Below are 14,002 nucleotides of genomic sequence, written 5' to 3'. Positions count from 1 at the left end.
CGGACGTCTATGTGGGAAGGAATATTTAGACACATGTAAGAACCACTTGTAGCTTTTTTTATTCATAAAGAATTCACCTAATTATCACACGATTGTAGACTCAGACATTAGAGTAAGAGAACAAAAATGATAAAATATCTTCCTAAGACTTTTACTTCAAAGGGTCAGTTTGAATCAGAGATAATAGAAAACAATGACTTCTTAGGGGATTTTTTTTCTAGTCAGTTTATTTCTCTCATAAGAGGGCTGCAGAAGAAGTTTTCCATGGCATATGCTCCATAAACACTCCAGGGAGGTGCTATTTCTTGATGCGTTCATGGTCTGCTTTCCTCCAGAACTTTGTTTTCGAAAAGCTCCTAATAGCGTAGTTCGATGTCTATGATCTCATTGTTTTGATTTATTGAAAGCTTTCTAAATTCTTTTGAGAAACCATTCATAAGCTTACAAAAAGAAGGGCAGTGGGGCTGTACTTTTATATCTGAAGATTAACAATGGCTGATTTATTAATCAAGAAGTAGAGGTCAAGATACTGCTAGATTCTCCTGGGGCCAAATATATATAAAATATTAGCGAAATTTTTGACAGTGTTCCTTTGGCCTCTGCTTTTCTCCTGTGACATGAGTGAATATAATATTGTGATGAAAAACCTTAAAACCAAGCTGAAATAAAAAAAAATCCATAAAATGTTGGAAAGTAATACACTTACTGATGTATATCTCACTAAAAATTTTTTTAGAAATCTGATGCTGCGAAGAATCAGTGGTTACTTGATGGTTTCTGTATGTTCTAAAGGATGTGTAATGTTTTTCATTGGTGAAAACAAAGATGTGGGTTCACATTGTTTCTGTATCTCAGCAGTTAAATATTTTCAGGTGTCAATTTACCCATGACTCATTTCTTTCTTACTGTTGGGAGATATCTATCCATCTAAAGATATATACACATAGTAGGAGATATACATATATACATATGTATGTATATATACATAGAGGAGGAGATAGTAAGATATATGTGTATGTATATATACACACACACATATACGTATATATACACATACATATATATGTATATGTATTGTATATCCTCCCTTAATCAGTTCTCCATATTTACATAACCTTTTGAGTTTTAGCTCTTTTTTTCCAGCTACCAAGTTTATATTATCTAGATTCTTCTATAGTATTTTAACAATATGGTGTTGAATTTTTTTTTAAATTAACAAATAATTCTTAGTGGTTCGTTCTATACCAAGCATTATTTGCAGTGGGAAAAGAGACAAGGGAAGGAATATGGCTCTTAAAGTAAGTCATTACATCTTCTCCCACAAGAATTTTCATTGCTTCTTGGATGATAAGCATCCCCAGATAACACAAAGTTATGAACTAAAATGAAATTGTTTTCTGTAAGGGTTATAGGGGCAGGCTTTGGGTAGTTTCCTCATTAGAACCCACCAGGATAGAGAAGTATCATGATGCTGGTGATGGTCAATGGTCACATGCACAGCGTGCTTCCATGGGTAAACCCGGATTAGCATTTTCACACAGATAATATAGACTGCAGGTCCTTTGTGATTCACATTGAAATAGCTTGGCAGTTTGAAACTTTTCGGTCTTTACACTCTTAAAGCTTATTAAGGACTTCAAAGAATATTTGTTGATGTAATCGTATCTCTTGATATTTATCATAGTAGAAATTAAACTTGATTTCTAGAATTTAAAAACCTATTTACATTAACAATAATAAACTTACTATGTGTCAACCTAAGTGGCACGTTTTCCAAAACAAAACAAAAATATGAGAAGAATCCTCTTGTTTACATGTGTGTGCAAATCTCCTTAAAGCCAACTTTATCAGAGATAGTTGAATACTAATATCTGCTTCTGCATTCAGTATGTTGGGGTGTGCTGTGTATCTGCAGCGTAATAAATATAATCCAGCATCATCTGGATGTGAATTTAGAAAAGAGAGAAACTTGCAGACCCCTGAGAGTACTTGGGAGGCTTGAGGGTTTTTAAATCATGCTTTGAGAACCATTAATCTAATTCTACTTCTTTTTCCCCACTCCAAGAAGCTTGTGAAAATACAAGTAAATGAGGACAGCAGTTTTAAAATCAAAATTTTAATTTTTTTAACGGGCATGTTTTGCAGTATTCCGTGACATGTAACTTCTGACACAGGTCCCATCTGGTCATCTGGGTCGGGCCTCATTTGTCATGATACTTACAGTGACCTTGGCTGGTGGGTCCGTTTAAATCCTTTTTGGTGGGTGGAGTGCAGCAGGCCACCTTGCCTTCTGCTATTTGCTTTATTTCTCTAAAGCCAATCACTCCCTACCCCAGAAAGGGCAGGAGATAATTATAGAATTAAGCCTCGATACTGATGAGGTTTAAATCCTTTCTGACTTTCAGCCTCTGTTGTTATTTAAATTATTTACTCCTCAGATTCAGAGGCTGCTGGGATCAAGTAAAATTCCACGTTGAGATCATATTTTTTTAAATGTAATCTACAATAGAGACACTCCTTCAAAAAGATTTCCCCCTTCCAATCCCTCCCATGAGCTGTGTGCCTTTTTCCTTTCTCTGGTTAGTAAGTACCCAGGCCTCTGTAAGCTGCTCAGGACCGCAGGTGCAGCAAAGTACACTGGCATGGCTTTTCTTGAAGCCAGGATTTCTTCTGAATGTCTGGCTTGCCATAATCTCTCAAACTGACTCTATAGGGTTCTGTTTTCACTAAGGAGAGAGGTGCTAATATTTTCTAGAAAATAAATTGTGAATTTTATAAATTTGTTTATGGGAACTCATTAAGGAACGTTATTTGACTTTTCCCCTCAGTACCACGTACTTTTAAGCATTACTGTCTCGTGAAATGGAGGTATATGCGAGATGACTTCCAAGGGCCGAAGGAGCTGTAGGACCAAAGAAACTAGCCTACAAGTCCAGCTTGACCAGAAATGGTTCATTATGGGTACTTACAGACAGAGGCATGTGTTGGGCGGCTGCAACATGAGAAGATCTCACCAACCCCATCTCCCTTAAGACCTGCTTTTATAGCGATAGAGGCTGGGTGTACATGCTAGGGGACCACCCAAGAGGAGAGTATTTAAAAATAGGTGTGTGTCATAGTTATACCCCCGCTGGGGCAGATCAAGGATGTTAAGCCCCAAGGGTGTACTTCGGAGTGTGGTTAAACAAAAGGAAAGAAAGTGGGGGTGGGGGCTGCACTCAAAGTTTTGGGTCACAGAAAGGGCTTCGTGGAGGATTTGCTCAAGATGGCATTACTCTGGTTCAACAAGATCTGTCTGTCTTCATTAATGCTCAACGGTTCCTTCAACTGCCTATTTTCTTGAACATTCTCTTGAGTGTGACTTCAAAACTTCTCTCAAATTCCTTTTTTAATTTCATTTTAAGTAGGCTACATGCCCAATGTGGGGCTTGAACTCATGACCGCTACACCAAGAGTCGCATGCTCTACTGATTGAGCAGCCAGGTGCCCCAAAATTCCCTTCACATTCCTATCCTTACCTTCACCCGCTCTATTGATAGCAAATATCCATATATGATCTCCTGAAATCAAAGCCATTCAACATAAACTGTGCTTTATCCCTCTATTTGACCTCTATCATCATGTCTTTTATCTCCAAAAACTCTTCCCTTGACCCTGCTATCCACTCATGCTGCCTTCACTTATCTCTATTTGCTTATTCAGCATGATTTGATGGATCAAGAAAATGTTTCAAGCATTTTGATGGATTCCTAGATAGACCTGCTTTCAAAGTGATATGTTTATCAGGAGAAATGAAAGTGCCAAGGTACCCATATTAAGAAGTTGGAATTATTACTCCTAGGGAGTATGGGAGGAAGGGAAGAAAGAAGAGGAGGAACAGGTAGCCTGTCAACAGGCTCTTGCTGCATATGTTAACTGGTAGTGGATTATAAAATTCTTTGGTTCTTGTCTTCTTGAAGGAAAGAATTCAACTCACACATTGGATAGAGAGTTAAAGCAGCAAAGGTTTTATTTAGCAAAGTGCAAGTACACTCCAGAGATGGGGGTGTGGGCTGATCCTAGGGTGGGTAGCAGCCTGCTGACTTTTGCATTGTTTTTTTATGGGATGTCTATTTGGTCTCCTCTTTTGCATCTCGTCATTATTATACCACCCTCTGTATCCACCCTGGTTTCCTCCCCTCCAATCTTCTCTGTGAGTCTGTGTCTGCCATCTTCCCGGGAACACCTAGGCAAAACAGACAGGGCCAAAATTGCAATGCAAATGATATTGTAATGATATTATAACAGCCTACGCATTACTACCCAACACGATACTCCTTAAATGCCCATGCTCCGAAGTTGGACTGGTCCCTGTGGCCCCTGTCTTCTGCTTATGAGACTGCGCTAAACCGCAAAAGAGGTTGGTCTTAGGGAGACCTGAGGTCTGTGGGTGGCTACTGGGTGATCCCTGGTGATTTCCCATCTGCCATCCTTCTTTTTCCCCTATTACTCATGTCTCCCTAACTTCCTATTCTAGCAGATAGACAAAACTTGGACATAGTAGATGGTGGAAAGTGAGTGTATTAGTTTGCGAGGGAAGCCAAGACAAAATAGTACAGACCGAATCACTTCAACAATGAGTTGATTTTCTCACAGTCCTGGAGGCTAGAAGTACAAGGTCAAGGTGTCAGCATTTCTTTTGGGGTCTCTGTCCTTGGCTTGCAGATTTTTCAGATGGCCTTCTTGCTGTGTCTTCACATGGGCTTTCCTCTGAGTGAGCACATTCCTAGTATCTCTTCCTCTCCTAAGAACATTAGTCGTATTTGATTAGGGCTCCACGGGACTGGCTTCGATGAGGGAGCAGAAGGCTAGCTAAAGACGAAGCATAAGCTGACACCCTGCAACCTCCCCCCCCAACACACACTCCTGTGGGGGGACCTGTGTGACATTCTTCCAGGAATCTCCCATCTGTCTTAATGTTAATACCTTGCTAGAGGGGAAAACTACCTTAACTAGACAATGGCAAGGCCTCCATATCTTGTAGGTTCTCCTTGGCATATGAAGGTTCTTTAGAAACCTCCCTTTTCCTTACCTCCCCCAACTCCCAAGTGTATGATCCAGCCACCCTCACAACCCCGGGGCAGCAGCTCTTTCTGCCCACGGGTCCTGTCCCGGGGCTTTAATAAACCACCATTTTGCACCAAAGACATCTCAAGAATTCCTTCTTGGTCGTCGGCTCCAGACCTCACCCCCCTGAACCTCACCTATATTCCAAAACCACATCAGCTTCATTTTAACCACCTCTTTAAAGACTTTATCTCCTAACATGGTCACGTTCTGAGGTACTAGAGTTGGAATTTCAGCATATGAATTTGGGGAGGACACAGTTCAGCCCATAGTAGGCTGGTTAGTGTATTCCAGGCTGAAGGGGAAAACAAGTAAAAGCACAAGGACAGAAAGTGGAGAAAAATCAATAAAGAGTGGGGTTTTTTTCCCTATTTAGATACAATTTTTTTAAATTTTTTTGTAAATTGTAAATTTTAGTAATAGTAAATACTTTCTGATAATGATAATGTGTATGTGCATGTGAATGAACTGGAAGAGTTGTCTCTATTAATAAAATTCGAAATTATTTTAAAATTGTTATAATGTATTTTATAATGGTAAATTCATATTTATGAGATTAACATAGGATAAAGGTTAAAAATGCTTAAATATATTTATTGGGCTTTATATAGTAACTTTTCTTATTCTACCTTGTTTGAGTTTCCACCTCCTCAGTCTCCTTCAGAGAATGTTTATCATGAATGACAGGCAAGCATGAGGCAAGAATACAATGTATTATATACTATATAGTTGTAATCTCTTGTCAAAAGTAGAGTCTGTACATTGAATATAATGTATATCATCTTTCATTAAAATTTAATATTAAATATCTTTGTAAAGTTTATAATATAAAAAATTCAAGAAAAAATGCCAGAAATATTCTTTAATTCATCAGTTATACCTAAGAATTTTGTGAGAATATACATGCACATTGTTATATGTCTATGTATATATATCTCATATGTTTATATGTACATATGTGTAAGTATACATAAACCTTAGAATTATACATAAACTTACATATTTGGTTTCCTGTATGTTGACCATTTTAAGTGAATATGAACTTCAGGGTTCCTGGGTGGCTCAGTGGGTTGAGCAACCAACTCTTGATTTTGGCTCAAGTCATGATCTCAGGGTCCTAGGGTGGAGCCCCACATCGGGTACCGTGCATGGTGTGGAGTCTGCTTGAGATTTTGTCTTTCTCCCTCTCCCTCTGTCCCTCCCCCTACACACACACACACACACACAGAGTCACTCTCTCTCTCTCTCTCTCTGAAATGAATATGAATGAATAAGTCTTTTTTTAAAAAAGTGAATATGAACTTCATAGTTCGAATTCTTAAATGAATAGTGAATAGGTTTGCATTATATTTACTTTAAAAAGTTTATTGTAAAATATGTGTTCTCCTTAAGAGGCCAAAGGATTGGAAGTAACATAAACCACCGTCTCTTTCTCATGTTCCTTCAACTTAAGAAATAGTTTATAAAAACATGGAAGAGCAACCTATTGATTAATGATATTTTGTAGATAATTTTTGCTGATTACAATACACATATCCTGAAGTACCTATATAAGCCTCTCTCACAGTCTTCTGAACAGCTGTTAGATTCAAGCATCTTTTAGTCTCATGACTAGCCAGGGACAATTTGGAAATCTTAATTTGGAAGTAAATCAGACTTACCTTATTATATTTGTGAAGTCAGCATTGTAAGAATTTCAGTAGAGCTCTAATATTACTAGAGCTACTCTAAAAGATATATGTGTAAACAAGCTATCAAAAGATTGTAAATCTTGCTTTACAACTGAACACTTTTTTTTTCTTGCTCCTTCTCTTTGTTCGAAGTCCTAATGACTATATTCAAATACTCATCTTCTTAAACAGTAAGATTCGTTATAGACCATATTATAATAGATTTAACACGTTTAAATTCATGTTAGATCCTTCAGTGAGTCATGAGCAAAGTCGATAAAAGAAAATGAAAATGCAATTTGGATAATGACCTAAGGCATTCCATTTTCTTCCTGTGCCACCCCCATCCCCCACCCCCACCCCCACCCCTGAATCTCTTTCTATTAAGTTTCCACTCTATTGCCCTGAATTAGTAAGGAATTAAAGATGGCTGAGCAGGACATGATTCAGGGCATGACTGGTGCCATTCTTTGAGTTTAACAAAAAGTTGAATTGTTATTTTAGGATTTTTGATTTCTTGGGTAATAAGATTAAACGACATTATTCCTTTGGAAATGAATTCAGAGGAAGATTAAGTCAAATCTAGAAAATTACTGTTTCAGTCTAGTACTTAGGGGATTAAAAAAAACAAAACTTACTTATTTGAGCGGCTTTCTGCTGTGAACATGTCTCATTTCCTACTCCTACATCCTTTCTTTTTTTTTTTTAAGATTTTATTTATTCATTTGAGACACAGAGATACAGACAGAGAGAGAGCATGAGCAGGGAGAGAGGTAGAGCAGGGAGAGAGGTAGAGGGAGAAGCAGGCATCCCGCTGAGCCAGGAGCTCGACGTGGGGCTCACATTCCAGGGCCTTGGGATCATGACCTGAGCTGAAGGCAGACGCTTAACCATCTGAGCCACCCAGGCACCCCTCCTACATCCTTTCTACTACAATTTCACTATATATAGGGAGCCATGGTAACTGTGGGTTTTGCTGCCCAACATGGTCTTTTTCCCTTTTTTTCTGATAACAAAATATCCCTTTGCAAATAGTGGATAACCGTTTCTTTCAGTGTGAATAGGGCAGAGACAGGGGCATTTGCATAACTCAAGCCTGGACAGTTAGATTGCCTGACTATGGGTTACCACCATTACTAGTTCAGGGATTGGTAAATTCCATTCCATGATTATTTCTTTCAGCACAATTCAAAGCAGAGGTAAGTTTAGAAAAGCTTTCAGTTGAGTTTCACCCCCAGATGTTAACCTTAAAAATAAAACTGCTAGTTATTTTACCAGCAGAAATGGGTTTATCAATGGTGAGTCCTGTTCCCTGGCTTTGGTTCTTGAGTTTGGCCAAGAAAGAATTCAGAGCCAAACTCTTTTTTTTTTTTTAAGTTTATGTATATAAGTATGTATGTATGTGGTCTCTACACCCAAGTGGGGTTCAAATTCAGGACCCTGAGATCAAGAGGTGGATGCTCTTCCAGCTGAGCCAGCCAGGTGCCCCTCGAGCCAAACTCTTAAGCAAGGATTTAATAGCAGTTGAAGCAAAAGTACACTCTCAAGATGGGATAGGAGGCGGGTCCAGAGGTGGCAGCTGCCCTGAGGGTCAGGGTTGTCTTTGCTTTTTATGTTTGGATAGGTTATGGGTCATAGCTAGGGCGATTTCTGACTAAGCTTATAGCCAGTCATCTAAGAGACTCCTCTTACCAGCTGGGAGGCCTCATACGGTCCTTGTCAGAACTGTCATGGTGGCCATTTTCTGCCTGGGAGAGATTAAAACCACAATGTAAATGTATTATAGCAAAGCCCTGGGTCACTGTAAGGTAGGGGTGATGGGAAAGTCCGCATGCATATCCCCTGGGTCTGTCCGGCAGTTTGGAACTTAGCCTCCTCCCTTTTATCAGTCTGAAAGCACTTGTTACCTGCTTACATCTAGCTAACCGCCTACTCTATCAGGAATAGCAGAAAATTGCAAGCAAGCTATGCCAAAACCACAGGTAAGTCTGGAGAACAAAGGAGAAGAATGCTTTTTTATAGAGAAAAGGTGGCAGTTGAGAGAGATTGTTTAAACTGAAAGTCCATTGGAGTAAATTGGGAGTTCAGAGTATAGTGGCTTCTCATTGGCCAAGCTGTGACTGTCTCTTATTGGCTGTGCTGTTGCCAGGGGAGGAAAAAAATGTTTGCTCTTGAAGGGATAGTAGAGTAGTATCTACTTGCAAGGTCCCTCTCTTCCTGTTGGGTTCTGCAATTGACAACTAGTGCTGGGCATGAAAGCTCCCTCAGCTGGCCTCCCAGCTCTGTTCTAAATGAGGTTTCCTTTTATTAATTTTCACACAAGCCAGTGGAGCTCCAACTGAAGGATTTTGATACATGGGCTAATGTGAGACGAATTATAACTAAAATGGTTAAGTAGGGAAGGTTGATAACAGAAGGAAAAAAAGGCATGAACATAAGAAGTAATATGAGACGATTGATTATAAGCAGTTCCCCGAAGAACCCTTTAAAATGGCTTCTGAGAATTGTAGAATAAAAGGCTTGTCTCTGGCTTGAAACACTTCCGAGTAAGGGGGAATGTTTGGGTTTACCTGAATCCTCAATTGGTTGCACCCTTTCAAAGTATGGTTGTGATATTTTGATTGACAATAAAAAATACATATTTGGTCTTTGGCTCTAACATAGAGCTCCCAAAATTTTTGGAATTTCCTGTGATAAGAATGATAAAAGTGTCTTTTGTTACGTTAATCAGGCGACTTTAGAAATGCACTGTTACCTGCTAATGGGGGCGGATTGCCAGGAAACCAACCCTGAGACTGAGGGTTGGAATTTTCAGTTCCATCTACCCACCCATCCACCCCAGAGCAGTGGAAAGAGCTAGGAGATTGAGTTTAATCATCAGTAGCCAATGACTTAATTAACTATGCCAGTGTAACAAAGCTTCCATCAAACGCCATAAGGACAGGGTTTGGAGAGATTTCAGATTGGTGAACATCTGGAGTTTGGGGAGATTGCCACACTCAGAAAAGGCGTGGAAGCTCCATGCCCTATCCCCACATCTTGACTTGCCCTATGCATCTCCTCCATCTGGCTGTTCCTGAGTTATATTCTTTTGTAATAAACCAGTAATCTAGTAAGTAAAATGTTTCTCTGACTTCTGGAAGCTGCTTTAGCAAATCAGTCAAACCCAAGTTGGGGGTAGTTGGAACATCTGATCTGTAGCCAGTAGGTCAGAAGAATAGGTGACAATCTGAATTTGTGACTGAAGTTGGGGGGTGAGGGGGACAGTCTTGTAGGACTGAACACTTAACCTGTGGGATCTCTACATAGATAGTATCAGAATTAAGTTGAATTGTAGAACAGCTTGTGTCAAAGAATTGCTTGATGGTATGGGGAAAAACCCATACTAGAAAAACCCATATTAGAAATTGGTGATCAGAATTGTAATGGTTCATGGAGAAGTCTCCTAATTCACTAGCATGGATTTAGAGAAGGACTTACCGTATATATGCGGAGAAAAGCAATAGTCCTGCTTCTCCCTTGTCATATAGACAAACATTCTACTGTGTGTTTTGGTTTTTTTTTTTTTTTTAAATGCTAGACCGTGGTAAATTTTTGACATACGCTCTCATTTATTCTCATAATAGTCCTTCAAGGAAGTAGTTACTATGTCTTTTTTCTAGAAGAGAAAAGCAAAGTTCAGAGAGTTTAACTTCAGATCAGGAAAGATGAAGATCAAAAAAGATTATAACCTCTTGTAAATGGTAAGGCCATATGGAATGATATATTTAAGAAGTCTGAAAAAAAAATACTGTTGAAAGAACAATTCTGGAAAAAAGGCAAAAAAAAAAAAAAGGTTGAAAGAAATGAAAGTCAAGATGGTCTTTTGGTTTTATGTAAGAATATATATTATAAAATTTTCCAGACACTTAGCCAGAATTATTCCCAAGTTCTTGGCTCCCTCTCTTTTTGGTCTTTTTACTACAATATCTGGTCCTTTTGTACATAGTTCCTCACCTAGAGAAAATGTTCCAGCCTGACTCTAGTCCTCTGTGCCTTCATACAGTTGGTTTTGCTTTGTGTCATTTCTGTCTGCTTCTTTAATTGAAAGATGCTCAACCTAATTTCACTTATGCTGTGAAAGCTCTGTATCTGCATAAAGTTCTTATCTACCCAATGGTAAGAACCATCGTTTTTAGGAAACAAAGTGATTATATTACAAGGCCTTCTTCTCTGGAACTAGAATAGACTAGAAGTTTGGAGGTAAACTTCTGGTATAGAACATTGAAAAATGCTGGATAAAGTATTAAAAGAATCATTTTAAAAGTATGACTGAGTAGGAGGAAAAATAAATAATATAGTGGGAATCCAGCAATGACAAGAAAGTGCTAAACCAGAGAGAAGGAGGTAAAGAATACAGTGTACACCTTGAGAGAATGTGCTCATTCTTAAAGGCCTCGACATTGGATTTTAATGGAATGGTTCCTTGAAGCAACCAAAGGCCTGTGCCAACGTTAGACCCACAACAATAAAACCCTAAAAAGAAAAAAAAAAAAAAAAAAAAAGGAAAGAAAAGCCTTAATAAAATCCATGAGAGAGACAGAATTTGAAGTTTGACCCAACAAGTTAGAGGGACTTGGGGCTACCTTGGCCTTTTCACAGATGCAGTTTCAGGAAATCATACAACCATGACTTTTCAAGTTCATGGTGATCCACTGTAAGTGAAATTCCTGTGAACACTGAATCAGAGTCTATACTATGTATTATCCACAGTTTTCTAAGTTTTCAATCAGTAATCAGTAGACACATAAAGGAACTGGGAAACAGCCAATACAAATCAAATCCAAAATGGCACCGTTGTTTGACTTAGCAGACAAATACTTCAAAGTCGCTTAGAATTTATTAAAAGAATGAAAGAAAAATATGTTGAAATTATTAGTGAAAAACATGGTCTTAGTAAATTAGGAAATTTCAACAGAGGAATGAGAACTATAAAATAAATCAAATGGAAATTGTGAAATTAAAGAGTCAAATTATTGCTCTTAGCAATAGCGGGTCCACTACCTGTTGGTAAGAAAATCATGATTAAGTCAGTTAAGTGAACAGGCCTTACGTGCACACCCATGCTCAACACCACCTGAGGGCGTAGTCATGTTCTCTAGCAGCTTGTTGCTGAAAAAACCTTAAAACAATGGCCTGAACATACACATGAGGATTATGGACCCATTCTTAAACATAAAAAAAAAACAAAACAAAAAAACAGGAGAACAGTTACTCTGGAACTCCTAAGTGAGAACAATATTCTTTTCTTTTAAATTTTATTGTGGTAAGAATACTTAACATGAAATCTACCCTCTTAGAACAGTGTTGTTGGTTTGGTTTGCTTTTTTACTTCATTTTATCTACTGAGCAAAAAGAAAGTGAGGACTGGCCATAGTTCAACAATGTTTAGTGTTATAACAATAATCAGAAAAATAAAGTAACATAGATTTAGGAAGGCATCATAGAATGGAGAACAGAACACTAGAAAAAAGTTAGAGGATCTGAATTTTGGTCACAATTCAGCCACTTACTAGCGTGTGACTGTAAAAATCTGAAAGACAAATGTTCCTTGCCTGTGGAGGTTTAGCAGTGGATTTGATTTCTAAGGTCTCATCCGGTTCTAATACTCAGTGATGTGTACTTACCGCCCTGTATACCCACTGCTCTTTCATGGTAAGGAAAATACCTCTGCTGTCCTCTCTGGACCCTATTGAAAAATGTAGCTTCAAGGGCCTATAGGACAATATCAGAAATTTATAACATACATGTATTGGAGTCACAGAGAGAAGTATTGATTGAGGTAGAAAAAGAAAAATTATTTAAAAAATAGTCTGAAAATTCTCCAAATTTGACTTCTAAAAAAACCTGACTTGTAGATCAGAGAAGCTCAGCAGACTACAATCAGAATAAATAAGAACTACAAGTATATAATGATTTCGTTACTGAGTTACAGTAATTGAGTTACTAAAGCAAAGAAAAAGAGAATGTAACCACATGAAAAAAAAAAGACATTCAATACAGGGAAACAACAATATGAAAGATGATCGAATTTCATCAAAAAATGGAAATTGAGCATCATTTTATATTGTCAAGAGGCACTTCATTTGTTTTTCCTATTCATTTCTCTGATTTTTGCCCTGTTTGTGTATTTGTTTTTCTTTATTTTCAGAATTTCTTTATATATTAGGGATATTAAACCTTTGTGATGTAAGTATCAAAATTCATATGCAGTTTTTTATTTCTCTGTTTTGCTTATGGTGTCTTTTCCATGCTTTTTTTTTTTTTTTTAATTTTATGCTTCTGTATTTTGTATCCCAGTTGGGCAAGTTTTGCCAATTCCAAGGTTATATAGAATGTCACCCATACTTTCTCATGAAATTTCTCATACATTTATGGTTTCATTATTTACATTTAATTCTCCTACCTACTTATCCCGGCCTATCATATGAATTATGCGTCAAATTTTATCCTTTTTTTAATCATAAAGCTATCTTATTATTATGGTACCACTTATTAAAGAGATAGTTCCATATTCTCTGGAAGTAATAATAAATGTAATTTATTTGTGAAACAGAAATCTATAGTATATGATCATGTTGGGTAACAATGAGAATTTTCAGAGCCTAGTAGTAAAAATAAATAAATAAAAATATTATCCTCCAAATATTTTGCGCAATGAAATAATGGGCTAAAATTAGTGTTTAAACAGCATTCATTTTGTAGTACTGTCCAAGATGTAAAGTTTAATTGGTTGTAATGAGAAGCATGAGATCTATTGATCAGAAAACAGACCATTTCCTCACAGAGCATTTTATCATTGCCACACCCCAATTTCCCAATGTACAGGGAAATGAGGATCTGATGTCCTTTGTGCATACAGTGTAGTTTGCATCATAGGGAAGGAATCCCCAGATTCAGAGACTTGGCATTTTATAAGAAGGCTGAGAGAGGGGGGGGGGAAGGAAGGAAGGAAGGAAGGAAGGAAGGAAGGAAGGAAGGAAGAAAAGAAGGAAGGAAGGAAAGGAAGGAAAGGAAGGAAGGAAGGAAGGAAAGAAGGAAGGAAAGAAAGAAGGAAGGAAGGAAGGAAAGGAAGGAAGGAAGGAAGGAAGGAAGGAAGGAAGGAAGGAAGGAAGAAAGGAAGGAAGGAAGGAAAGGAAAGAAGGAAGGAAGGAAGGAAGGAAGGAAGAAAGGAAAGGAAGGAAGGA

At 37.9% G+C, this 14,002-nt stretch overlaps 2 long non-coding RNA genes across 2 annotated transcripts in view; one reads left to right on the top strand and one right to left on the bottom strand.

Moving 5' to 3' along the window:
- LOC141373845 (uncharacterized) overlaps positions 1 to 14,002 on the top strand; it is a 73,339-nt gene that overhangs the window by 24,488 nt on the left and 34,849 nt on the right. The gene's annotated exons all lie outside the window — the stretch shown is intronic.
- LOC141373770 (uncharacterized) lies at positions 3,997 to 8,793 on the bottom strand. The gene is made up of 3 exons (XR_012380104.1): positions 8,692 to 8,793; positions 8,469 to 8,524; positions 3,997 to 4,225 (listed from the first exon to the last, which is right to left on the bottom strand). It is a non-coding gene; the product is annotated as an uncharacterized lncRNA (long non-coding RNA).

This window comes from Callorhinus ursinus, unplaced genomic scaffold, assembly GCF_003265705.2.
Source record: "Callorhinus ursinus isolate GAN/ISIS: 27379988/994484 unplaced genomic scaffold, GSC_fseal_2.0 scaffold12, whole genome shotgun sequence".
Taxonomy (NCBI): Eukaryota; Metazoa; Chordata; class Mammalia; order Carnivora; family Otariidae; genus Callorhinus; species Callorhinus ursinus.
The sequence above is the reverse complement of the archived record's forward strand: the minus strand, read 5'-3'. Positions and strand labels throughout refer to the sequence as shown.